General features: G+C 48.1%; 1 protein-coding gene across 1 annotated transcript in view; it reads right to left on the bottom strand.

The window, feature by feature from the left end:
* BMPR1B (bone morphogenetic protein receptor type 1B) overlaps positions 1 to 24,716 on the bottom strand; it is a 129,272-nt gene extending 104,556 nt beyond the window's left edge. Inside the window, exon 1 of the mRNA XM_055139707.1 lies at positions 24,698 to 24,716. The gene's annotated coding sequence lies outside the window, so the exon portion shown is untranslated. The remainder of the gene's footprint in view (positions 1 to 24,697) is intronic.
* Positions 24,717 to 25,044: the final 328 nt, after the last annotated feature.

Below are 25,044 nucleotides of genomic sequence, written 5' to 3'. Positions count from 1 at the left end.
TCGCACAGCCTCACACTGACCTGTCCAGCAGTCCAACAAAACAACCCTCCTCGTGCCTCAGGGTTCGACTCTGCCTATCTGTGGGCCTCTGACTGATCCCCGTCACTTTCCTACCTGCCCACGCGTTTCTTGGTGTTCAGTCCTCAGACACGTCCCACCAGTTTCCTCTCACATCTCCGCCCTTCCTCCCTTTATCCTGTTCTCATTACTTTGGCTTCAGTTCCAGAATCGCCCTTCTAAAAAGCAGCCATAACATTTTCTACCTCATTAATTTTCTTCAGGACATGTATATATACAGTGTATAATGTCTGGTGCTTATATACTTGCTTACTTGCTGCCTCCCGAATAGCAACACTGAAATGGGTAGTTGGTGCTGTTCAGCATTGTATGTGCTTTACGGTATCTTTGTAGCACCAACGTACAGTGACGTGCTGGGCACGCAGCATGAGAGGCATTTATAAGATGAATGAAGTAAGAGTGTAAGTCCAGACTCTTTTTAGACACCAGACTCAGAGGCAAACAGCCCTTGTTGACTGTGTTCTGGGATGGCCACTGAGACCACACATGGCACCAGATGCAATGGGTCAAGCACTCTAGAACCCCTAACCTAATTCCCCGTGGCTTCTTGGCTTTTCAAGGCCAACTGCAAAGAGGGTTCGGATGGTACCCTGGAGAGAAAGAGAAAGCCAAAAATCTTGAACGCCCTCAACTGTCAAAGCTATTCGTGTCTCATCATCAGAGGAAAGGGAACTTTCTAGAAACAAGTCCAGTTTAATCATGATTACTTGTCACCCAAATAATATACAGTGCATAAGTACAGACAAAATCTCCATTATTATTAAGGTAGCTAAGAATATTGGCCTCCTAGCCTATAGACAGATTCAGAAATTCTGATTTCCACCATACTATGAACAAGCAGTACCATCTAGTTGGCTTTTGTAAATAAAATTTTCACTGTGACTTAAGGAAAAGTTCTTTGAACGAAAGGCCTCAGTTTCTGGCTCGAGCGCAATGAATCCCTCTGAAAGTTTCTGACATGAAACAGAAATCCCTTATGCCCAGAATACTGTCACACTGAACAAACGACACATCACAGGGGAAAAGCAACACTTACAGAGCAGATTTTAAGAGTTCCCCTCACATGCACACACATGCACACATCAAAACAACTTGTGTGAGAGGTGACGTCTATTTCACTGTGTTAGGGCCAGGGAACCCAAAAGTGCATCCCGTGAATGCATATAAACACGGTTTCAAAGCAGTGTGTTTTGAAAACTTGCCATCATGGCTTCTAGATCTGAAATAAGTCAATGGCTTCTGACATAAGGGTTGGAAAGAACATATAAATTCTAAACATTTTACCAAACTAGAAGTTTGGTTGGCAGGAATGTGCTTTCTAAGAGAAGGCAGTGGTCTCTGAGGGAGGGGAGAAAAGACTGGTACGGAGGAACTGCACAGTGTGTGTGTGTGTGTGTGTGTGTGTGTGTGTGTGTGTGTGTGTGTGAGCATGTGTGTTTAAACAGAAAACCTGTTATTTAGAGGCCTATGGCTTTTCCCTGAAATACTCTCATGTTAGGGAAAATAAGTCTAATGGAAATTTTACTCTAAGAAAGTTATTTTTGTTCTGTTTTTGTTTGGGGGGCACGCCCAGGGGTGACCAGGGGCTACTGCCAGCTCTGTGCTCGGGAGTTTATCCTGGAGGGACTTGGGGAAACCAAGTGACAGAGGAATCGGACCCGGCTGCCCACATGCAGAGCTGGCTTCCCTCACTCGGTCCACTGAGCTCTCTGTCCAGTCGAGAGGAGCTGCGTTGTGTTCCCAAACATAAAGGAGGCGCTTGGAACTTCCTCACCCTAACTCTAGAGTTTGGCTTATGACCGGAGCAGCTCCAATGATCTGGTTAAGTTGCATTCAGAGACCCTCAAAGCCCAGGACATAACCCTTCCTGTAATTAATCAGATCATTGTTTCTCTCTGTCAAATTCAAAGAGCTTATATTTAATCTTTCTACTTCACACGGAGAATGAAAAATACAGTCGCTTTATGGCAGACGGTATCTCAGTAGCATTTCAGTCGACGCACACTGAGATCTCCATTTCCGTAACTCTTGAATGAAATCCACTTTCAGAAGCTACGAGTGCGGGCACGCGCACTCATACACCACACCGAAATAACGGCACCTTGCTGTCGCAGAACGGACACCACACCTCGGGGCTGGACACACCTGAGCCTTTCTGAAGGAACGCGGAGGGCCCCGAGGAGTGGCCGGTGGCCCCGTGTGCCCGCCTGGCGAGAGAGGCCGGGTGTCCACGGGCAGCTCTGCCGGGGGCAACCCCCGGTGCTGACTGACAATGGCAAGGCAGCGCACGGCCGGGCTTGTGCAAGCAGCACCTGAGGGCTGTGAGAATCCACCAGTGGGCGGCCCAGGACCCCAGCCAGCAACCCCGGGAGGGCAAGTGCAGTGGCACAGGCCAGCCTGCAGCGGGTGCCCGAGTGGCCGGAGCATGGCCGCCCCCGGGCCTGCCCGCAGCAGCCACAGGGAAGGGACCACAACAGGAGGAATCACAGGTCACCTAGACCTGTGCTGTGATTTCCCTCCCTGGTGTGATGTCCCACATATGAAACAACCGACGAAAGTCACAGCGCAGCAGGGTGGCCGTTCTGTACGGTGCCTGTCACTATCCCTGGGCGAGACGCAAGCCCAGACGGGCCCGGGAATTGCTAGCTGGTAACTAATGGAATTAGAAGATATATATGTTTTGGATCACTTACCCCGTAACTGTGCACAAAACGGTATTTCCTAGCAGCCGCTGCTCAGAGCCCGGGCCAAGGGGGAGTTTTCCTATTTTCTTTTCAATAAAACAAAGTGGCCCTTTAACAGCCATACGGCCCCGGCGCTGAAAGGCCTCCAGTCAGCGTCTATTTTTAGAGGCAGGTTTTCTTTAACCTTCCCGGCAGTCCCTGCGCTGAAAGGGGCCGGTGTTCCCGTGGACCACGGCCTGGCCGCCGGCAGGTCTCCAGGCCGGCCCCGGGGACACGCAGAGGGTCCACGCTCGTTCCCAGTGAGCCCTTCTCCCCCACCGCCAAGGCGGCCCGTAGGTGCACCCTTGGCTGCTCACACGCTGAGAAAACCCCTGCCCTAGGGGCGTTCCTGAGCGACCTGCGGGTCAATTCTCAGGAGGCATGTGGGGAAGCCAAGGCGCGTGGGCAGGACGAAGGGCAGCGGGCAGGGCTCTGGCCTGGCGCCCAGCAGGCCAGCCGCTCCCGGCCCCCCAACCGTCCCCTGCTGCAGCCCTGGAAGGGCCCTGGCACGAGTAGGGCAGCCCGAGGTGCCCAGGCCCCGCGCCCAGCAGCACACCTGAGCTTCGGGCCCCGCCAGCCAAGAATGGCGGGTGCCGCCGTGGGTCCCCTGGGTGCCAGGGAGATGCCCTGCTCCCAAGGCGGCCCAAAGCTCGGTTCCAGGGAACAATAAGACGCACTGACAATGTTCGTCTAGTCAGCGGCAAGTTCGGAAGCTGCTGCCCTGCCTCTCAACGGTGTCAGAGCCCGGGATGGGTACATGGCGCAGGACTTACTTTACACGCCTCGACTGCGCCTCTGCCGTACCACACGAGCACTGCTGAGAACCGGAGGGGCACCCAGATGCCACAATGCCCGCACCTGGCCCACAGCTCTTCCTGGCATTCATGGCAGCCGATGGTTTCAGCACTTAGTAGACAATGTGGTGAAGGAAAGACGATGGTCAGATTACGCTAAAGGTGTTTGGTTTGGATCACGCTGTTCTGACCGCCTTCGTCACATGCTCCGGATGCAAGTTTCCAAATCATTTTTACGGTTTCAGTTTTGACGACTGAATCACAAATGAATCGAAGACATGGACCAGTCGCTCAAACGAGATGGACTCTGCCAGGATCCGCCTGTCGCTGCCGGGGTGACCTCCTCTGGGAAGCTCTGACCGCCTCACGGGGGGCCCCACACGGCCCAGGCCACCCCTAGCAACAATGACGCCTCTCTCGGCCGTCCGTACTGTCCTTTCTCCCTCTCTGAACACCCAGAAGGGGATGAAAAAACCAAAGAATTGTAACCGCTAATCTCCATGCTGTTTCTGTCATTTCTCCAGCTTGCTGGCAGAATTAGCACACAGCACTCACTTCATGGAAAACATAACGATTTGACTGATGCTGTGAAATGATCGTCAAAGTAGGTTTAGTCAACATGAAGTGACTTTTTAATCTGTGTGGTCCAATTTTTAACTCAAAAGTGAATCAAAAAACCAACAAGAACTATTTACTGGCTCATATCAAAACCCAAAAAACAAACAATGACTTATAGTTGTATAAACAGTTTCTGTTTCTTCTGGGAACGGCCCGCATCTCCACAAACCAGAGAATATAAGCGGAAAGGGTTTCTCCTGGCACGGCTGTCCAAGATGTTACGGCATCACCAGCAGGGGCAGGACCGCGGGCAGCACGGCCCTGGGCCCAGCAGCCCCCTCATTCCATCGGTCCTCACAGTAGGTCTGTGCATCCCCTCCGAGGGGAAGACTATAAACAGTATCTCTGAGCAAATCCCCCATGCGCCCAGGTGGGAGAAGAGGGTGACAAGATGTTCCTGGGATGAGAACCACAAATTTAGATAAGAACCACAGATTTGGGTTCTCATTTGTGTATCAAATTTAAAGGAAGTCAAATCAAGCTTCTGTCAGTAGGACAAGACTACCATCATGGGGGCCGGAGAGAGCAGGTAAGGCAGGTAGGGGCCTGTCTCCCTCAAACCCAACGCTGCATGTGGCCCCTCAGGCAAGGCCTCGGATCACTCTGAGCTCATCTGGGGGAAGTTCTCAAGCCGAAATTAGTAAAAAATTAAAATTAAAACAAAATTGCTAATAAAGAATGAACATTCAGAAAGAATATCATCATCAAACTTCTTGGTTATGTGACAAGCTATAAAATACTCGATCAACATTCAAGTTCATACATAATATACTAAATTTTATCAAGGCACCAATGACAGAAATAACTATTTTAGATTTTCTAAAAATATTGCCAATTAAAATGCTTCATTTCACCATTTGAGGAAGATTTGTTTTGGTTTTGGTCTGGCCCAAAATGGTTACGAGTAAGTACAGGAAATTTTATCTAAAAAAATGAACATGGACCAGGTCTTAGAAATTGGCCCGAGTGCTATTTCCTATCATAGCTCCTGTTTGTTTGCATTGGAGTTCTTATAAATTGGGTGTTATTTCCTTTCCACTAAGTTTCAAGGCATTAACAGCCAAGAAGGTCTTTCTTGACTCCTTGCTCCCTCTTTTTTTTCACTTTCCCCAAATAATAATGAATTGCTTGAACAAAATTTTAAGACTGGTGCCTAAACTTCAAAACTAATATGAGTCTATTTTACCTAAAGCCTTCTTTATACTGGAAAACACAATGGTCCCCTTGAGCAAATCACGCATCTTTTAGTTGGTACCTTCTCCAAAGGGACCATTTATCTAGTCATTTTGCAGCAACAACTTGAAAATTCTTAAGTAAATTTGTTCCATTTATTTTGACTTCCTGCCGAGGCACTTCCTTCCAGAGAAAACATTACTCTAATATTTTCATTCATTAAGTACTCTTAAAATTAAATGTCCCTATTTAAAGATAATTTCTTACCCTGACTCCAAAAAAATAAATAAAAGCACAATTTGAAAAAAAAAGCGTTGGGTTTTTTTTGTTTATTTTTGTGTGGAGTGAAGTCTACTTACTTTAGAGCATCCTATATCACCTCCTTTGCGGCTTCCTCCTGTGAATTAACAACCAACTTTGTAAAACAATTGGTTTTTTGAGCAAAAGTTTCAAAACTGCCCTTGACCTTCCAGAGAAAAAGGCTGTTGCAAGTTCAGGCACCCCAAGTTCATTGTAATTAAAGGAGAAGTTTACACAGACCCGCCGACAAGGATTATCAGAGCCGAAAGGCACCACTGCCGGCCCCTCATTAGCGAGCAGAGTGCAGGTGCCCGGCAAGAAGAGCAGGGAAGAATCAGAAACAGGCGAGCTCTACTTACAGATTAACTCTTGCACTTCGGGCCCCGGCCAGGGAGATTTGCCTGTACAACCCCAGACTGATATTAGATGGATAGATCACGCAAGACTTCCACTTCAGAAGGCCCTTCTCATGGGAGCTGCCCCAACACCCAAGGACGCCCGTGAACGAGATGGGACTCGTGCTTCACGGAGATGCTGAACCTCACCGGCAATTCCAGACACTGAAACAGTTTCTCGTGGCAAAGTACAAATCGGTGATAACTGACTCCAGAGGAGCCCTGAGGTAGTACACCAGGAGAGCCTGGCTCCCACCCCAGCCTACTAGACAGTCCTGCAGGGATGAGGCCAAATCTTCTTTTTGGAGTAGGTTAAATAGCTTCATTCTTTGTCTGATGGAATATTAGTCATTTCTAAATTTGACCATTTATTCTTTAAAAAAAAATCCCCTCCCCAAAGAACAGATATTTCATATAATTCACCACTTAATCTATAACTTCCCTGAGGGCAGTAGGTATTATTCTAGGAACCTAAAAATATTATTTTTTCTGAAAGCCCCATTTGCGGCTAGAAGAGAGGGTAGCGGTTAAGGCGTGTGCCTGGCTGGCCCCGAGTGGGTCTGATTCCTGGCACCGCACAACTCCCCGAACATTGCCAGGTGTGGCCCTGCAGACCCTCAGAGCTGATCAGGTGGCCCAGGGATCCCAGAACTGCAGAGGCCAGCACCAGCAGCACGTCCTGGGGGTCTGGAGCTGAGGACGTGGCCGGTGGGCTGAGAATTGCCGGTGGGCCCCCGAATCTTCCGAGCAAACACCCACCAACAACGCAAACCATCAACAAGACCGAAAAGCAAATTTCATTCCGTTTCCACATGCAAATAAGAGCAGGAATCTTTAATAACTACTTCATATTTCATTGTTAAATGTTCTAATTTAACTTGTGTAGCAAATTTGCTTTACGCAGGATGCCCTGGTTTTACTAAGAACAGTGTTCTCCAAATTAGGAGAGGCGTTACCTCCTTCCACAACAGTGCTCCTTTTTCTGTAGACCCACGACGCGTTCACTCTAAGTCATCTACAGCTACAAGGCAAATATTCTACAAAAATTCTATCTGAAAATCCTGCAGAACAAAACAGAGAACTGGAGCCGTATAGGAAGACAGACACTAAGCCTGCTGTCAGACTCAGTTTCCCAGCGGCACTCCAGCCTCAGCAGCATTCTGAAACGGGGGAATAATAGCCTCACCGAGTTGCGGAGAGATTGAGCTCGACTGCACGTTTAAGGTGACTTATAAAAGGCCACAGTGAAATACTGATGCTGAGCTGGAACTCAGCCGTCTGCCCGGGAAACCCTCGGGCTTTACCTGGGGTTGACAGCATTGCTAACTGCTGACTCTGGGTCACAGTGCTCTCTATTCACCTGGGCAGTCCTGGAAATCACAGTCCTGGGAATCTAGTCCAGGTGCTGTGTGCTCCAGCCCACTGTTCCCGGGAGACAGGACAGCTGGGGCTGCCCGAGGTCTACAGAGGTTGGAACTCGGATCTCACTGGGCTGCCGAGGAATCCGGAGCCCGACAGCCTTCCGGATCTTAGCATCCCTCCTTTCCGACCGCCCCCGGCTAGCCTGGAACCTGGAGTTCCCACCCATCCCACCTCCCCAAACCAAAAGGCAAAAATGCCAGGCCTGTGGGGTGAACGGGGGCTATGAAGAGCTTCTGGTGTGGAAAGAGTCGGGGACGAGGGCCGTGGTGTCCACAGACACGTAAGCCCGGCTGGGGACAGGATGGCAGCCCCGGGCACGCCAGGGCCTCTCTCTCCAGGGACAGCCGTCCACTGTTTCGTCGGCTGAACCTGGAAACTTGCCCAGAGCGAGCCTTCCACACCCGCTCTCACCTGAGAGGCCCTGAGAGCAAAGTGCCTCGCTGGACCTGCAGAGCAGCCAGGAGCCGCACACGTGGGCGTCTGCCTGACGCTCGCTCCCGGAGGTCAGCACAGGCTCACAGGGGTGTGACAGGAGAATCTCAGCGAGGGACCGAGAGAGACAGGGCACCTTCTCTGAAGCTCACCAAATGCGTGAAAGAAGAGGCAGAGGCAGCACAAAGGAGAGGAAGGCTCAATGTTCCACCGCCCCTCGTGTCTGTCAACGCCCCTCGCCCCCAGAGAGACCCAGAGCTCCACGGAAAGTCTGTTCAAAAGAACGCAGTGCTCTGCAGAGTTACTTGCATCAGCTGCTGCTGTGCCCATATTTATTTAAATGTCAGTTTCCTGGTATATTTTTTTCTGGGCAAGAAGACATACTTGATAGATTTTTAGCCTAGTTTATACATTTTTCATATAGTCAAATGTCGTATCTAATTCTCCATTCACACTCTTCACCAGGTCTTAAGAGGGTTAGGGCCATTTTTGGAAAGCCCTTTGAGAATACAAGGTTAAAATGGACTTCTGCCGATTAGAGTTCCTTATCTTGTCATCATGGTGTCCTGGGGCCCTGGGGTAAGTGCTGGGGAGTCCCGTCTCTGAGGCGTATGGAAGCTCCTTTCTTGGAGAAGCGTCCGCTTTGCTCTCCAAGAGGCTGGGCCAGTGGGCATCACCAGCAGAGACCCACGTCCATGCCAGCTCTGTTCAGCTGTGTTCTGTGTGACCTGTGCCAGTCTCACCTGTGTGAGGTGATACGTCACAGTTGTTTTGATTTGCATTTCCCTGATGATGAGCAACGGAGAACATTTTTCTTATACATACTGGCCACGTGTACTTTAAAGAACTGTCCATTCACCCTTTTGCTCCACTTTTGGATGGGTTTGGGTGGGTTTTTTTGTTAAGTTTCACAAGTGTTTCTACACTTATTTATTCGTTTCTTTCCTTATTTTAGAGAAGTGTGGGGAAAGAGATTCAAAGGAGAGATTCCAGAGAGATAGAATGCTTCTACATTTGATATGTTGTTTTAGATGACACCATGAAAATATAACTAATACCGTAACCCTACAACTGGAGCAGTTAAAGGATAATTTTTTTTTAATTCTTTCCAGAATTTGAAGATGTTGTGTGTGTTCTTTTTGAGTACTACTCAAATGCTAAGTCATGATATTAGACCAAAATTCAGTGTGTAGTAGATTTCTCTAAGTTTCATTTTAAATCTAAGCAAGAAAAATCAAATACTTGGGCTATACATTAGAATCCATTCCACTTCATTGTACTCTGGATAGATGTTTATGTATACACAATTTTATAACATTGTGCATTGATCACTTGGAAAATATCAGCTCACTGAGCCATGAAGAACTTTAACACAATTCCTTAACTAATAATAAAAAATCATATCTGCTAATGTCAGCACCATTACCATAAAAAGTAGACCAAGTATTTAGACACTCATACTCAAGGGTCACCACAAGTTTTCCAAACTTTGAGTCTCTATCAGAATTTTCACTTGAAAGTTTCCGTGATCTGCAGCACTGTTTTCGTTGTGTTGACACCAGAAATCCACGTTAAAACTGTGCGCCTCTCGGCCGGGAGCCTGTGCACGAAACACCCCGATCTGTGTAAAAGGGGGAGACTCCGTGCCCACTCCTGGGAGGCGTCTGCCACCCGCTGAGCCGCACAGGCGGAGAGCACAGAGACGTCACACGAGCAGGGCACCGGCCCGAGGACTGACTCGCAGCGAAGCCTCAGTTCTGGGCCACTGTTCCTTTTGCCACTCACCAGGGACTTCTGGACCCCCCCTTGCACTGGTGCCCAGGAGCCGGTGGTGCCCGGGCAGAGCCGGGCCTTCTGTCTGCAGAGCGCCAGCCTGCCGCGTCATCTCTCGCACTCAGCTTCAAGCTCGAAGCCGACTTTTCTGCTCCTGAACTGTGTCCGTGGGGCACAGGCCGGTGTCGCGCCCGTCCCCCTTGCTTTGGCTGACGGGGTGCCAGTGGTTTCCCCACCAACGCACGTACGCAGTGAAGGAGAAGTCCCCCGCGGAGTGTTGTCATGTCAGGACAGACTTGACTCCAGAAGGGCCTCACTGGGCAGTGCTCCCTGCAGCAGAGCTAGCACCACGGCTGTGGCTCCTTCTCACGTGGCAGTGGGCCCACTGGGGAAATAAACACCCCTGCACTGAGAACAGGGACCCTCGTCCACTGGGGGTGGGGTGTCATCTGGTTCCACCCCGGTGGACAACAGCAAGGAGAGGAGAGCTTCCACGGGACTCAGTTCTTGGCATCCGGCCTTTGAAACAATGCCTACAGACCTTCAGTGCTGTGCTAAGTACAACAGTCAGGCATGGGAACCACATAAAAGCCCAACAACAGATGAACAAATAAAGGAGCTGTGGTCTTCATACACGGCGGGGTACTACGCAGCTCTGAAAACAAAAGGAAGTGAAACCTTCCAGTCAGAATTTGGAGGGAACTGGAGGGCATTGCACTAAGTAATGTAAATCAGAGAGAAAGAAATAGGGAGAGAGAGAGAGAGACAGAGAGACAGAGAGACAGAGACAGAGAGACAGAGACAGAGAGACAGAGACAGAGACAGAGACAGACAGAGACAGAGACAGAGAATATACTGGAACTCTCACTCATCTGAGCATAGAGAGAAACAAACCAGGGAACACACAATATCAAATGAGGATTAAACCCTTGGTCTCTAGCTCCCGGGCTGAAGAGGGAGGGCGGGAAGGAACAGGGGAGCACGGTGGCTGAAGGCGGTGGAGGGTCTGCCCCACTCTGGCCAGTGGTGAAGCTTCGACAACTCTGTACTGTTGTAACCATGAAACTTAAAGTGACAGAGAAACGAAAAGAAAACTAGGAAGCCTGAACCCCACACTACTGCCCAGCCCTTCAGATAAACCCTTTTTATTTCAGCGGAGAAGCTTCTTAATATTTAATGAAAACATCACTTGGAATTGCTGCCAGCTGAGAGTGGCATCTCAGTCCTAATGCTGCTGACAAAAATCTGCAGTTACAACCAGGCAATCCTAAGACTTCGTGTTTGCGTGGAGAAAGCTGAGGTGAGAAGACTGCTGTATTCCAGTCCCTGTACTGGGCCCAGGGCGACTGCACGGCACACGGGGCGTTGGTCTCACACGCAACTGACCCAGGTTCAGTCCCCGGAATCCCGGATGTCCCCTGAGCCCACCAGTGACCCTGGGGACAGAGCCAGGAGTGACCCCTGAGCACCTCTTGGCAGCCTCCAAACAAGAGACTTCCTGCACATCAGATGGCTGGCCTGGGATGAGCACTGTACTATATGAAATAAGAAATTAAATCGTCTCTAAACCTTCTCACAGAGCCAGGTTAACAACTGTTGACTCTATACTAATTAATAATATAAAATGAAGAGGAATGTCATCAACTGACTGTGAGGTTTTTCCATTGTTTCTTAAATCACGGGAGTGGAGAACTGACAGAAAATTCACTAACGAAATACTAACCACGGAATTTAGAACTAGCGAGAACTTAACATTTAAACTCACACCAGAAATGTTTAGTACTTACACGCCATCTCGAGTCTTGCGCAGATGCACACCCATTAGCTTAACAAAGATTTGTTTGGCATTTACAACCCATCAGGCTCTACTCTAAGCAACGGAATCAAAAACAGAATCTCTGGCCAAATGTGCCCATGTGTATGACAGAGCCACCGAGAATTCTCAAGACAGAGCCCCCACCGGTGCTCGGGTTACTCCTGGCTCTGTGCTCAGGGTGGTCACTCCTGGTGGTACTCAGTGGTGCATGTGGGATGCTGAGGACTGTTTTTGATTCCCGGCCCATGCCTCTCCGAGTTAGGCTCAGGAGGGCCCTGACACGACACCGAAACCTACAGGAGACCCAAGTGAAAGCAGTTTCCTCAGGAAAGCTGCACTCAGCTTAGGGAAGGGAATGCACACGAACATAAGATACACCAACCACGCAACTAATACGATGAGACACTCAAGTCACAAGCCGCACAGATGTCGAGAGCTTCACACTGTTTCTGCGGAGTCACCACCGCTGCACACGAACCGTGTTTCCCTGCACCCACTTTCAGCAGCATTTCCTGGAAGTTTACATGTTCTGACCCTGAAAAATTGTCTGTGAGGACAGTTTGCTCCCGTGTGTGGGAAATAACAAAAGGCTGTACCCGGGGGCAAGCCGTGCCCACCTTCTCGGGCAGGCGACTCTTTCCCAAGTGCCCCAGCTCTCGGCCCGGGCTGGGCCCCTCCCCCGGGCAGACCGTTCATGTGGGTCGGCTCGTACTCACCCAGACCTGTAAGTCAGCCAAGAAAGTCAACGTCCTGTTGCCTCAAAGGAAAATCAGATAAAAGCAATTTTATCCAAAGTAAAATCAGTTGGAGGAAACACAAGAGGAACTGGCCGCAGAACTCAGGCTGAAAAATTAGCTATAAAAATAAAATCCTATGGCTTGACACCATCACGCTGGGCAGGGGCCACGCTATTGTTCGATGGGGAAGGTAACTTTTGGGAGTCATATTCACAAAGCCGGGTTTTCTCCTGTGTCCATCCTTCGACGTCACCCTACGGACGAGGTAGAGCGCTTGAAGTTGAACAACCGAACAGAAAAGTTGCGTCAAGCTTGAGCAAAAGGCAAAGACATTTCAAAACAACAACATTAATCTTTCTTTTAATAATTAAAAAAAAATCAGACGGAGGTAGGATCAAAGGGGGTGAGCAGGGAGGTTCTGTGGAATCACTGCAGATCTGCACCCAGGCCTGGGTTAATCTCAGCAGAACTGAAGCGCGGAGGAACAAGGCCTGCTCGGTACTTCAAGCTCCACGGCCTGCACCCGGCACTTGGATGCTGGAGATAAACGCAAGTTTCGCTGCAAGAAAACCTCCCGTGGGGCAGCGGCTGCAGTGGGGAGGAGGCTCCTAAGACAGGGGCCCGGGCTGGGCAGGAGATGAACCGAGTCCGCTCTGCTACCCCCCCCCCCCCCAGTGGCGCTCTGCTTACCCTGAGACCAAAGGCAAGAAGCTTCGAGGAGGGCAGGCAGCAGACGGGGCAGCCGCAAACCTGCTCTCTGGCGGCCTGTGTTGTTGCTCAGCGTCCCCGGAACAGGTGGCCCGGCCAAAGTCTCGAGCAGTGCTCTGGCCACCCCACAGGACTGCCCCTGCCCGCCCCTGAGTGCCCGCAGGGAGTCTGAGCCAGCTGGGACTGAGGCCGAGGTCCCTCTGTGCCTCAGGCCAGCCCCCCACACGTCCCCCAGGTCCGTACCGCCACGGCCGTCAGTGGGGTGCTGACACTGTGGCTCTGAGATGCCCGGGCCCCCTCTAGCCCAACACACAGAAGCCCACCGGGAGCCCCTCTCGCAGACACCCCGTGGCACCCAGGCACGCAGACACGGCTCCCCCGGAACCCGGCTAGAATGGGAGCACGGAGGAACCCACCCACACCAGTGTCTCAAGGGAGCAGACTGGAAAGCTGTGAAAACCCTCTCACAGAAATCTCCAGAGTGAACACAGAAAGTGCGAGAAACGCCCAAACGTAAACGGAACTAAGGAATATAGTAGCTAATTAAAAACACAAGAGAGGGGTCCAATGGCAGAATGAAAGAAGCCAACAGCAGAATCCCTGGACTCGAAAAAGTAGCTAAAGTCATCCAAAAAGCAAAGAGGAATGAATAACTGAAAACAATAAGGACAGCATCAGAGAGACATGCGGCAACATTAAAGGAGCAATATACAGACTCGGGCTAGAGCGATAGCACAGCAGGTGGGACGTTTGCCTTGCACACGGCCGACCCGGGTTTGATTCCTCCATCCCTCTCGGAGAGCCCAGCAAGCTACCGAGAGTGTCCCACCTGCATGGCAGAGCCTGGCAAGCTCCCCGTGGCGTATTAGACATGCCAAAAACAGTAACAACAAGTCTCACAATGGAGATGTCTCTGGTGCCTGCACAAATTGATGAACAACGGGACGACAGTGCTACAGTGCATACAGGCTATAGACAAGAGAGAAACGGGGGCAGAATTCCCACCTAAAGACGTGAGTAAGAGTTCAGACTTTCCCAGGCTGAGAATAGAGGTGGGCACCAGACTCCAAATTCAAACAGATGCACACAAATACACATTAAAATGAAAACCTCAGAAATCAAAGGTAAAGAGAGAAGACAAAAAGCAGAGTCACATATGCGGGAACTTCTGTAAGACTAGCACCACACCAGTCCAGCCCTAGGGCCGCACGTGAGCTACAGAAATGACACATACATATACACGTGTGCAGGCAAAGTAATGATCAGAGAGAAATGCCCCCCAAGTCTACTCAGATTTGAAGAAGAAATGGAGAGCTCGTCAGAGAAATACAATGAAAAGAATTCATGACCACTAAAATGACTCAACAAGAACAATGTAATTAACTTCGAAGGAGGAAATAAAACCTTACCTGGAGGTAGGAAGATACCTAAGAAATTTTTATGGAATTTATTTCTCTGTTGAGCTCGCATGTACGTTCATTTTTTTGTTGACACAATTTCCCATTCTACCCCTGAACGAGTCACAATAAGTATGACACTATTTGGCTCAACATCACATCTCACTCATGCTAGAGCCCGTCCATACCGATTCGCCATCCTTCTGAGGATGCGTCATGCTGCCCCTCTGTTCTTTGGTAAATGATTTTGTATTTCATCACAGATAGTTTAGGTATTATATTGTAATTTCTAAAAAAGTCAATAGAGAGAAATCTATAGGCACCTAAGTGAAGTGCGGGTTTTATTTAATAACACCATAGAAACATGGCCCATCAGTTTAAACAAAGGAGTTCATTACACGGCCTGGCGTGATTTGCACGTGTGAGGCCCAATGTCCAATTCCTGGCACCAGAAACATCAACATTCATTGAACAGAAAGAAGCAAATGGTGCCAGGTCAGCTGGAGTGGCCTGCCTACTTACAGAACCACAGGGTGCAGAGAGAGGGAGGGAGAGAGAGGGAGAGAAGACAGAGAAGAGAGAGGGGAGAGAGAAAGAGTGAGAAGAGAGAGGGGAGAGGGAAGACAGAGGGGACAGAGAGGAGAGAGAAAGAGAGAAGAGAGAGGGGAGAGAGAAAGAGAGAGAAGAGAGAGGAAAGAGAGGGGGAGAGAGAGAAGAGAGAGGGAAGAGGGGGGAGAGAAAGAGAAGAGAGAGGGGAGAGAGAAAGAGAGAAGAGAGGGGAGAGAGAAAGACAGAGAAGAGAGAGGGGAGAGAGAAAGAGGGGGAAGAGAGGGGACAGAGAGGAGAGAGAAGAGAGAGGGGAGAGAGAAAGAGAGAGAAGAGAGAGGGAAGAGAGGGGAGAGAGAAAGAGGGAAGAGAGAGGGGACAGAGAGGAGAGAGAGAGAGAGAGGGAAGAGAGGGAGAGGGGAGAGGACAGACAGGAGCCAGGAGGAAGAGGAGAAAGAGCAAAGGAGAGAGAGAGGAGAAAGGAGAGAGAGAAAAAGAGGGAGAGGAGAGAGATGAAAGAGATGGAGGAGAGAGGACAGACAGAGATAAGAGGGAGGGCAAAGAAAGAGAATCTGCCGCTGGGATTTTCCACCCTGGTATTTCTGTGATGTTCTGTGCCCTTGACCTTGACCAAGGCCACCTGGCTGTCGGGGAGGCTGGTGACCAGGACGTGTCGAGGTGACGGGCCAGGGCAGTGCCGTCCTCACGTCCTCATGCTGGGCACAGCCCGGCGGTCAGCACACAGGGCCAGTGGCCAGCAGCCCCGACCCTCCCCCGTGCCTTGCCCGTCTCCCCGCCCCTGAAGGCAGGGGCCTGAGGGCGCCCCCGGACACCGTCGGCACTTAAAACACTTTCGTAGGGTTATTCATTTTCCTTTTTAGAAAACGTGATCATGTTCTGATACATGGACACTCATTCTGGAAATAAAAAGAATGACTCGAAGGGAAAAGCAGAAAAAGCATCTTGAGAAACAATTTACAAACTGACTTGAATATTTCCATTATTGTTATGAAGTTTATTTCTGGCCCTCGCTGAAACGGCCTTGGCTGTCCTGTCAGGGCAGAGGCAAGGGGCGACGTGTCACTTCCCACCAGCTGGACTGCTCCAGTGGGTCAGTGTGTCCTGGGTCACCGTCTCCCTTTGCTGTTCCAAGGCCTGATTGGCTCGCAACCTCCCGACAATAGACACAGAAGCAAATTTCCAGGTCACTGAGCTGAACTACCATGGTGACTAACCGTACGTAAGCTTGCAGATGAATTTCAGTGTGGGAGAGAGAACTATGGAAGACTCTTGATGAATTAAATTCTACATATGGAAAAAAGGAAATATTTACACATGGAAATAATGGATGGAATCTCATGTGGAATATTCCAACTAAACACCGTGCCACTTTAACCATATTTATAGTGAAGTATAAATAAAATATAAATACATAATTTCTAAAGAAAGCAGGAACCACTTGTTTACAGTTTTCTCTATTATAATAAATGAAGATTTGAGCAATAAAGAAAACAGCCTATTTAATAACTAAAATGTATAATTTTCTTTCAACTATTTGGGGAACTCAGAATTATAAAACAAATTCCAAAGTATCATAAATCTCATCACAGATGTATCAAGAGGAGAACATCTTGATACAGTGACCCAAAGAGAAAAATATCCTTTAATTTTAGGCAAAATATTTGCCTTAAGTGAAGAGAAAGCAATAAATACGCAAAACCCACAGATCATTTTACAGAGACCAAATGTAAGTGTTATGTCTTTTAATATGCAGTTAAAAGGCATAAAACTATGTCTGTAGAAACTTTTATATATGGATTCCTCAAATATACACAAATACAACTCCCACCTATGAGATACGTGCGGTCATAACAGATGACGCTCCCACGACCAATTCCTGAGTCCCGCCATCACAGAAACACCCAGAGTTAGTTACCCTGCGCTGAGTACCCTGCTTCTGTCACAGCAGTGGCTGCACCGGAACGCTCAGAGGTGACGGCAAAGCTGCCGGTGAGGTTAATTTTTTAATCTTGGACGAAAGTTAGTTTCAGGAACACAAATGGGTCTAGCAGCTCCTCCCTAGTCCCTGGGGACCCCTGACCAGGGTCCCTCCTGGGCTCAGGACAGGTCTGTAAGGAAGGACCATGCCAGGTGAAGACACATGCTATCTTATCTTATCCTATCTTATCTTATCTTATCTTATCTTATCTTATCTTATCTTATCATATCATATCTGGTATTGCATACGGCGCAGACAGAGCTGTGCAGAGAAACTCCTCAACGAAGACGACAAAACCAAACGGACACTAAGGTCCGAGGAGCTGAAATGACGAGGAAGTAAAATGATGCTTGAAGCCACTGCCACGCACACTCAGAGTAGCAGTGCTCCGGGTTGGTCTAAGATTCCTGTGTTCTCCCTGGAGATGTGGTGTATACACACAGTGGAACATGCACGGCCATAAGGAAAGGTGAGATCGCGCCGTCCCCTGAAACATAGACCAGCCGGAAGATTCCGGCTAAGTGAAGTAAGACAGAGGAACACAGACAGGGTGATCTCGCTTCTGCATGGTACGCAGAAGAACCGGACGGGGGAAAGCGGTGTGAAGGTGGGGTGCCTAGATTATACTTGGCCCCACGGGAGAGGGGGAAGAACGGAGAAAGAAAGAAATTGCGGGAGCGGGGAGGGGCGAGGGGAGAAGGAACAGCCGGGAAGCGAAGGGAAGCAGGGTCCGGGGATCTGAGTCCAGCTGTGCTGTAACGAGGGAACAGCCGATGTCCAAACCGGAGGACACGCTGAAAGCAAGAGGCCCGAACATCAGTAACCCGAACTGCAAATGTGCCGGCAAGGTGGCAGGCTGGTGACGGGGGCGAGAGGGACCCTGGGAGCCCCGGGAGGGACGGAGACTCTGGAGGGACCCAATGCTGGGACGAAGTATGTCCAAGACCCAAACAGGAGTGATTCTGAAACGGGGCTTAAATAAGTAAGTAGATAGCAAACAGATTCTGTCTCTTCCGAGCTGGCCCCGAATAAGAAAGGGGCTTATCTCAGGGTGTCCTTGTCTCACCCTGCACTCTGATGCCATTGTTCCCAAACTCAAGATGGAAAATATCCTGAAAGGCAACAAGTGACCCATGCCATTATCACAACTTATGGCAGAAACCTGATTCTCTTATTCTACCATGCCTTAAAAACTTGACTTTGCCCAGATTTGGGTTCAAATTATGACACTATCACTTAACTTCCATGTGAGGTTGTTCAAACTATTTTATAGTTCTGAGCCTCTATTTTCTGTCACTGTCACTGTCATCCCGTTGCTCATCGATTTATTCTAGCGGGCACCAGTAACGTTTCTCATTGAGAGACTTATTGTAATGAAAATTTTCATTTAAAAATGTCATTCAAAAGTATATTATAACATATATATAAAGTCATATAGAGTTCTTGGAGGAATGTCAGTTATCTAGAATCCCTTGACAAATATGAACAATAATTAAAGCATTATTTTCCATTAACCAGAATCAAATTATTTTTAAATCTGTTTTACTTTAAGCAATCTGTCTTGCCTCCTGTACACAGTAATTTTATAGACCATACTGTGATAATTCCAACAACATTCTAACATGTTCAATACTTGAATTTCATCTAACAAAAACACAGACATTTATTTCACTGTAGCACTGTAGCACTGTCGTCCCATTGTTCATAGATTTGCTCGAGTGGGCACCAGTAATGTCTCCATTGTGAGACTTGTTGTTACTGTTTTTGGCATATCGAATACGCCACGGGTAGCTTGCCAGGCTCTGCTGTGTGGGCAGGATACTCTCGGTAGCTTGAGGGGCTCTCCGAGAGGGACGGAGGAATCGAACCCTGGTCAGCCGCATGCAAGGCAAACGCCCTCCCCGCTGTGTTATTGCTCCTGTCCATTTATTTCATACAAAGCAAAATTTTAAATGTAATAAAATGAAAGGTAACAAATAGTGAAATGTGCAGCGCTGCAGGAGTACATGATAAAGACAAGATTCCATTAAAAAATGTGGTAAAGGGGAAAATAATACAACAAAAATACAGTCACATGTGGTCAGTGAATTGCACAGGAGAATGCCACTAACTGTTAAATTAAAACAGATTTTTTTCTATTTCTTGATATTAAAAAAGAGCTTCCCGGGAACTGGGGAGACAGCAGAGCGGGCAGGGCTCTTGTCTTGCATGTGGCCGACCCAGGCAGAACCCTTGCTCTCATGTGGTCCCCTGAGCACAGCCAGATCTGATCTCTGAGCACAGAGCCAGGAGTAAGTCCTGAACACTGTGGCCCAAAATTATTAAAAAGAAGAACGTCTGTGTTAAAAAAAAGAGACCAAGAAAGCCTTAAGCTTAATAAAACAGTATTTCAAAACAAAAATATTTTTAAATAATCAAAGCTTGTGAAAGGTTGCAATAGAACATTGAGGAGACAAGATCTTTCAAGGGAACTCTTAAACAAGTAAGAGATAAAATGATAAACAAATAAAAGATAAAATGACAGAAAAATAAGTAGATAAATGGTAGAGTAAAATGTTAGTTTAATGAGCTACTCTCTCATATTTAAGCTCACATGTAATTTAAAATTCCCTCTCTACCATAGAAGGAAATAATTTAAAATTGTAAGTTTCTTAACAGGCAAATCTTTGACAAGATATATGAAACATAGTGTGTTAATAAGAAGTGTCGACATAATAAACATGGCCCTTCATTGATAGGCGCGGTAGGTGGAGCTGCTTTGATTCTGATGTGAGGGTAAAGGAAGACGGGAAGGAAAATTAGATTAAGACTGAAACACCCATCAGCAATTCGCTTGAAATGCATCTTCGTCTTGAAGTCTCTAAATGATTGTTCCTAGGTGTGTTAGCTCGGGAGACCAAAGAGGCCCGTTTCTTTGAAAGTGGCTGAGATAGCAGGATCGAAAGGAGCGACTTCCATGCTAGGGAAAGTCTCCGAGTTTGCAGCAGGTCAACCAAAGGCAACTAAGGGCCAGAGGGAAAAGCCAGGACACAAACCCGGAACAAAACGCGCATCTCCCCAAGGACAGACCTTTGCTCGGGTTTGACAGAGGCCTCGGCTAAGGGAACTCAGCCTGAAGCCAACTCTGTAGGAAGCACTGAAGGAGCGTCTCCAAAGGACGGGACAGACTTCCCGACACGGGGCACTGAGTGTGGCACCCGGGTGCAGACGCAGCCACTCGGGGAGCGACGGACGGTCGCTCTGCGTGTGCCACGGGATTCTGTGGGCCCTCAGCACTGAATTAGCACCTCACTGTAGTGGCTGTTCCTGTCTGACTGATCGGGCATCTGTGCTACACCCAGAGATTTGGGCTCTGTGTGTGTTTCTGTCTGGGGGCCCACCCCACGGTGCCCAGGGCTTGCTTCTGGTTCCGTACTCAGGGATCGCTCCTGGGGGTCCGACCCGAAACTGCTGTGCTCGCTCTCTGGTCCTGGACATCTGAAGACTTACTGCAATCTTTGCTAATTTACGCAAACACTTACGAAGCATCGATGATACACTTTCTCACTAAACCAACGTTACCCATCACCGCCCACCTCCCAGACCACACGGCTGCTTCCCCCGGACTGGGGCATAACAGGAAGCCCCCTAGCCATGCCACTGGGCCCGCGCCAGGCTGCCTCACTCGGGGCGCCCAGAGGGGGGCGGGTGAGAGCCCTCCCCGCCCGAGGGACCCAGCTCCGAGAGTCAAAAACCTCCACAACCCAACCGCCGTCACACTCAAGGCCACTCCTCACGCGCTCACATGTGAGTGGACACACTCCTGGACACATCATAGACACTCCCCACATGCTCACCTGTGAGTGGACACACTCCTGGACACACCATAGACACTCCCGACCCATTCTCCACAATTAGCACATCACAACAGATGCGGTTCAGATAGCAACAAGTCATAGAGGGAAATACATGTATATGCATATACACATATTTTCAGACATATATACCAAAGCTCACATCACCCAAACTCATCACTCACATCAACATGTTAGTGATATCCTGTAGAATGTCTTAATGGCTCCTGCCAAAATAGAACACTTTACATTGTTTCCTATATGAGCACTTTTTTTGTGAGCATGTTCAGCAGTTCTTCATAACAGACAATACAAAATATATTATTTAGGTTGTGTTTTGGGACGAGGATTGGGGCTAGAGATAAAAACATCCCAAATTTGGTGGTGGGAAGGTGTAATGGTGGTGGGATTGGTGTTTGAATATTAAATGTCATCAAATATTATGAACTAACTTACAAAATAAAACAATTTTAAAAAACAATATTACCTTTCTTAGGAGAAAAATAACACCATTTTAGTTCATATTTTCCTATTTAATTTTTTTCTCTATACCCTAACTAAATTCAATATTTGTAGGTTTTATTTATTTCATGAAAATTAAAAATATCAACACAGAATTTTTTAAAAAGTTTTTGTGACAGGGAAGGTATAATTACCAAAGTAATATTCAAGTACAAAATAAAATTTAATGCCATGTATTTTACATTGGACCTAGAACAAATGGAGCGGCGAGGTCAGGGGCAGGCTCGGGGCTCCAGGATCCCGACCGTCCCCCAGCACCCGGCCAGCAGAGTGGCCAGGAGAGCAGGCCGGGGAGAGCCCGCGGGCGCGAGGCGGGATTTCAGCTCAATCCACTGATGTTCACAGATCCCACGAGAAACAAAAGGACCGACATTTCTTCTTACAGCAAATTCTTCTTACATAAAATATGATTTAGCCCTTTCTGCTGCTCCACAAGCTCGACCCCAGAGGCAACTGAACTACTTTGGACACGAGCAGCTCCCGGAGAGGCCTCCAGACTGGGGTGGGAGCCCCTGGCCCAGCGGGGCAGGGTTTTTCTCTCCAGGCTTCTCCATCATATGAGCACCACAAAAGGGAAGTAAGAGCTTGCAGGGATGCAATTACTGGCAGAATTTTCCCTGGACTTCATACAAAAATCCAAAACCTTAAGACTTAACATCTCTCAATTGTCAGCAATGTGAAACGGTTCCTTTTTAGCAGGTCTGACTGTGGGGGGAAACTCCAAACAATAATACTGAGTTTTTTGTTGAAATATTGAAGGTAATCTAAGTAGCAGCCATTTCTCTAGACTGTTAACTAAGCCATAGCCCCATGCCGGCCGAGGAGAGGAAATATCCTCCTTTCTCAGTTCTTTTCCCTTTTCTGGGAGAAGCGTGGTGCGGCGTCCACCATATTATGAGGTCTATTAAGCAGGCACGAATTTAGAGGCATGGGAATGGGAGGGGGGGGAAATATGTACTTGGAACAGCGGGATGCTTGGGCAGTCTCGGGCCAAAACCAGCACATGCTCCGCCGAGATTCGACCCGGGTGGCCACACTTTTGTGAGGCCACGTTGCTGCAGATCAACCAGAATCCGGAGCCTAACTAGACTACTTCCGGCTCCAGAAACTACTTGCAGCCATGTCTCTAGACTGTGAACTAAACCATAGCCCCACACCGGCCGAGGATGGGAAATATCCTTTTTTCTCGTCGGGCGGCGTGGTGTCAGCCATAATATGAGGACTATTTATAAGCAGGCATGAACTTGGTGGTGCGGGAAGGAGGGAAAAAAAATCTATGTACTTGAAACAGCGAGACTTCATATCTCTCCAGTCTCAGCAATGGAAAACTAATTATCAAATGCTTCATTGGCAGTAGGGCTTTCTTGGGAGAAAACTCCAACAATAGTGAGTCTGGGGTTGAAATATGGAATGTAATCAAGGTAAAGTGAAAATGAAGTGAAATTTATTAACTAAGCAGGCGGGGATGGGGGGTGGGGGGCGGGGGTTGGGAGGTATACTGGGGTCTTTGGTGGTGGAATATGGGCACTGGTTGAGGGAAGGGTGTTTGAGTATTGTATAACTGAGACATAAGCCTGAGAACTTTGTAACTTTCCACATGGTGATTCAATAAAATAAATTTTAAAAAATATGATTTAGATGTGATAGCCCATGGCAGGATTAGCGGTAAAGACAATAGTGAAAAGGTACGTAAAGTTTCAGTATCTCCAACCAGGCTTTGTGGAATAATGAGAAAAGTCCCATTTGGACATCATCAGCCAATTTTACGATTCCCCGGTTTCTCACTTCAACTGGGCAATATCTCTTTATTTATTTTTGAATAAATGCTAAAGTTTCTATAGTGTACTTCAGAGAAAAGTTTCAAGAGACACAAAACTAGTACAAAATATTTAAAGTGTAAGAGAAATATAATGCATCTATGCTATACAAAAAGTAAAAAATAAGATTAAATAAAAATTGGAAATTAAAATCTTGAACATGAGATATTATCCAATGGCAGTAGCAAAGAGAAACATATTGATCAGTCAAGCCTATTAGCCTTCTTACCCGGGAAATGCCCAATCCAGATTTACCATTGTGATTTCAAAGGAATATATTTATTTATTAAGAAGGAGAGTATTTGTTTATAAACAAGTATTTATAAAAAAGGAGAGGCTTATTTGTTGCTAAATGATAAATTTAGCAAAAATCTAAGTCAAACCGAGGAACAAACTTGTAGGCATAATTTTAAAAAAATCAAAACCTCGAATTAGTAACTAAAACAAGGAATAAGTAAGCATTAAACTTATAGTTTACATATTTGGTTGTCCTTAATAAAGATTTTCTGTATTAAAAATAAATTTTGATGAATTTTGTGCAATGTTAAAATTAGGCATTTATCCAACAAAAGTAATGTACACTGTTGGCCTTATTTCAGAATAGTTGCTTTACATTTATAGTTTTACTATAAAATGGTGGTTGCTGCTATTTTGAAATCAGTCACTTCCGATATATTAGTTCGTATGTCCCCAACAAGTCCTTTAGAGTTCTAACACTTTAATTTAAACATTAAAATATCATGCAATGACAACAGTTCCACAGTGAACCGAAAAGCAACAAGAGGAAAAATTTCATAATGTTGGTGTAAGAGTTCATCCACTCAGCACCACACTTACAATCAGGAAATACAATAACTGGAAAGCCAGATGGAGTAGACACAAAACACACAATTACACAACCCCCAGAAACTTCCACATCAAGACTACATAGAAAACAGTTTCTTCAGCACATGTCATTCATATTATTCTGGGATGTGCAAAAAAATGACAAAAAAAAAAATGGGTACCCAGAGAAATGAGGAAAAGCACTCGATGTGAAGGGAATTGGAAAAAAAAAAAACAAAGTGTAGCACAGATGGTAATTCTATGTCACACAGCTGGCAAGGAATCAATCTATCGGTCACTTGGACAAGCAGAAGAATTCCAAATGCTTGGGTCCTGCGCCTTGGGCTAAGAGTCAAGTGCTACTTTTCATCACCCTCGTCTGTCTCAGGGAGTACTCTGCACCCTCCAGCCCCAGCAGACTGGTGTTTTGCTGAGTTATTGTCCAGCTCTACTCTTGGGCCGGTCCCCTGCATCGCCGTGGGGCCACCAGCGTGTGCACGTTCCTGGCGTCTGACTGCTCACCATCAGAAGGCTCCCACCCGGGTTTGAGCCCCGAGAGAGAGGCGGAGAGTTTCCCAGCAGAGAGCTCAGCTGCTCAGGGTGAAGCTGGAGGGACCAGAGGGAGGCCAGGGCATGCCTCAGTCTTGCACCTCCACCCCTCCCCGCCACGGACGTGCCTGGGGAGGGCCAGGGGCAGTGCTCACGAGCAGCCGGCCCCGCCAACATCTGCAACGGCCGCAGCAGGGCGCTGGCATGGGGACGGCCCCGCAGCTGGGGCTGGTTCCTTACCTCCGCTCTGCCGGCCGACCCGCTCCTTAACTCCGCATCTCGTCCCTGGCCATGCTCAGCGGCCGGCCGCTCTGCAGCTGGAGCCTGGCGGGGAGAGAGAAGCGTGAGAGAAGCACACGGCCCCCGGCTGTGCCAGCACCCTGCTCGGCCCTGCCCTGCCGCTCTCCGGCCGGCCAGCGACGTGGGCTCTATAAATACTGACCCTGGACGTGCTCGGTGCTCCCCCTGTCCACGGCCCAGTCCCTGTTACCGACTCCGTGGTAAGACGCGGCGAAGTCTCGGCTGCGGAGACAGAGCTGTGGGTTGGCTCCCACCCGGCAGCCCTCTGCCTGCCTGGAAATACCGTC

Source organism: Sorex araneus, chromosome 5 (genome assembly GCF_027595985.1).
Source record: "Sorex araneus isolate mSorAra2 chromosome 5, mSorAra2.pri, whole genome shotgun sequence".
Classification (NCBI taxonomy): Eukaryota; Metazoa; Chordata; class Mammalia; order Eulipotyphla; family Soricidae; genus Sorex; species Sorex araneus.
The sequence above is the reverse complement of the archived record's forward strand: the minus strand, read 5'-3'. Positions and strand labels throughout refer to the sequence as shown.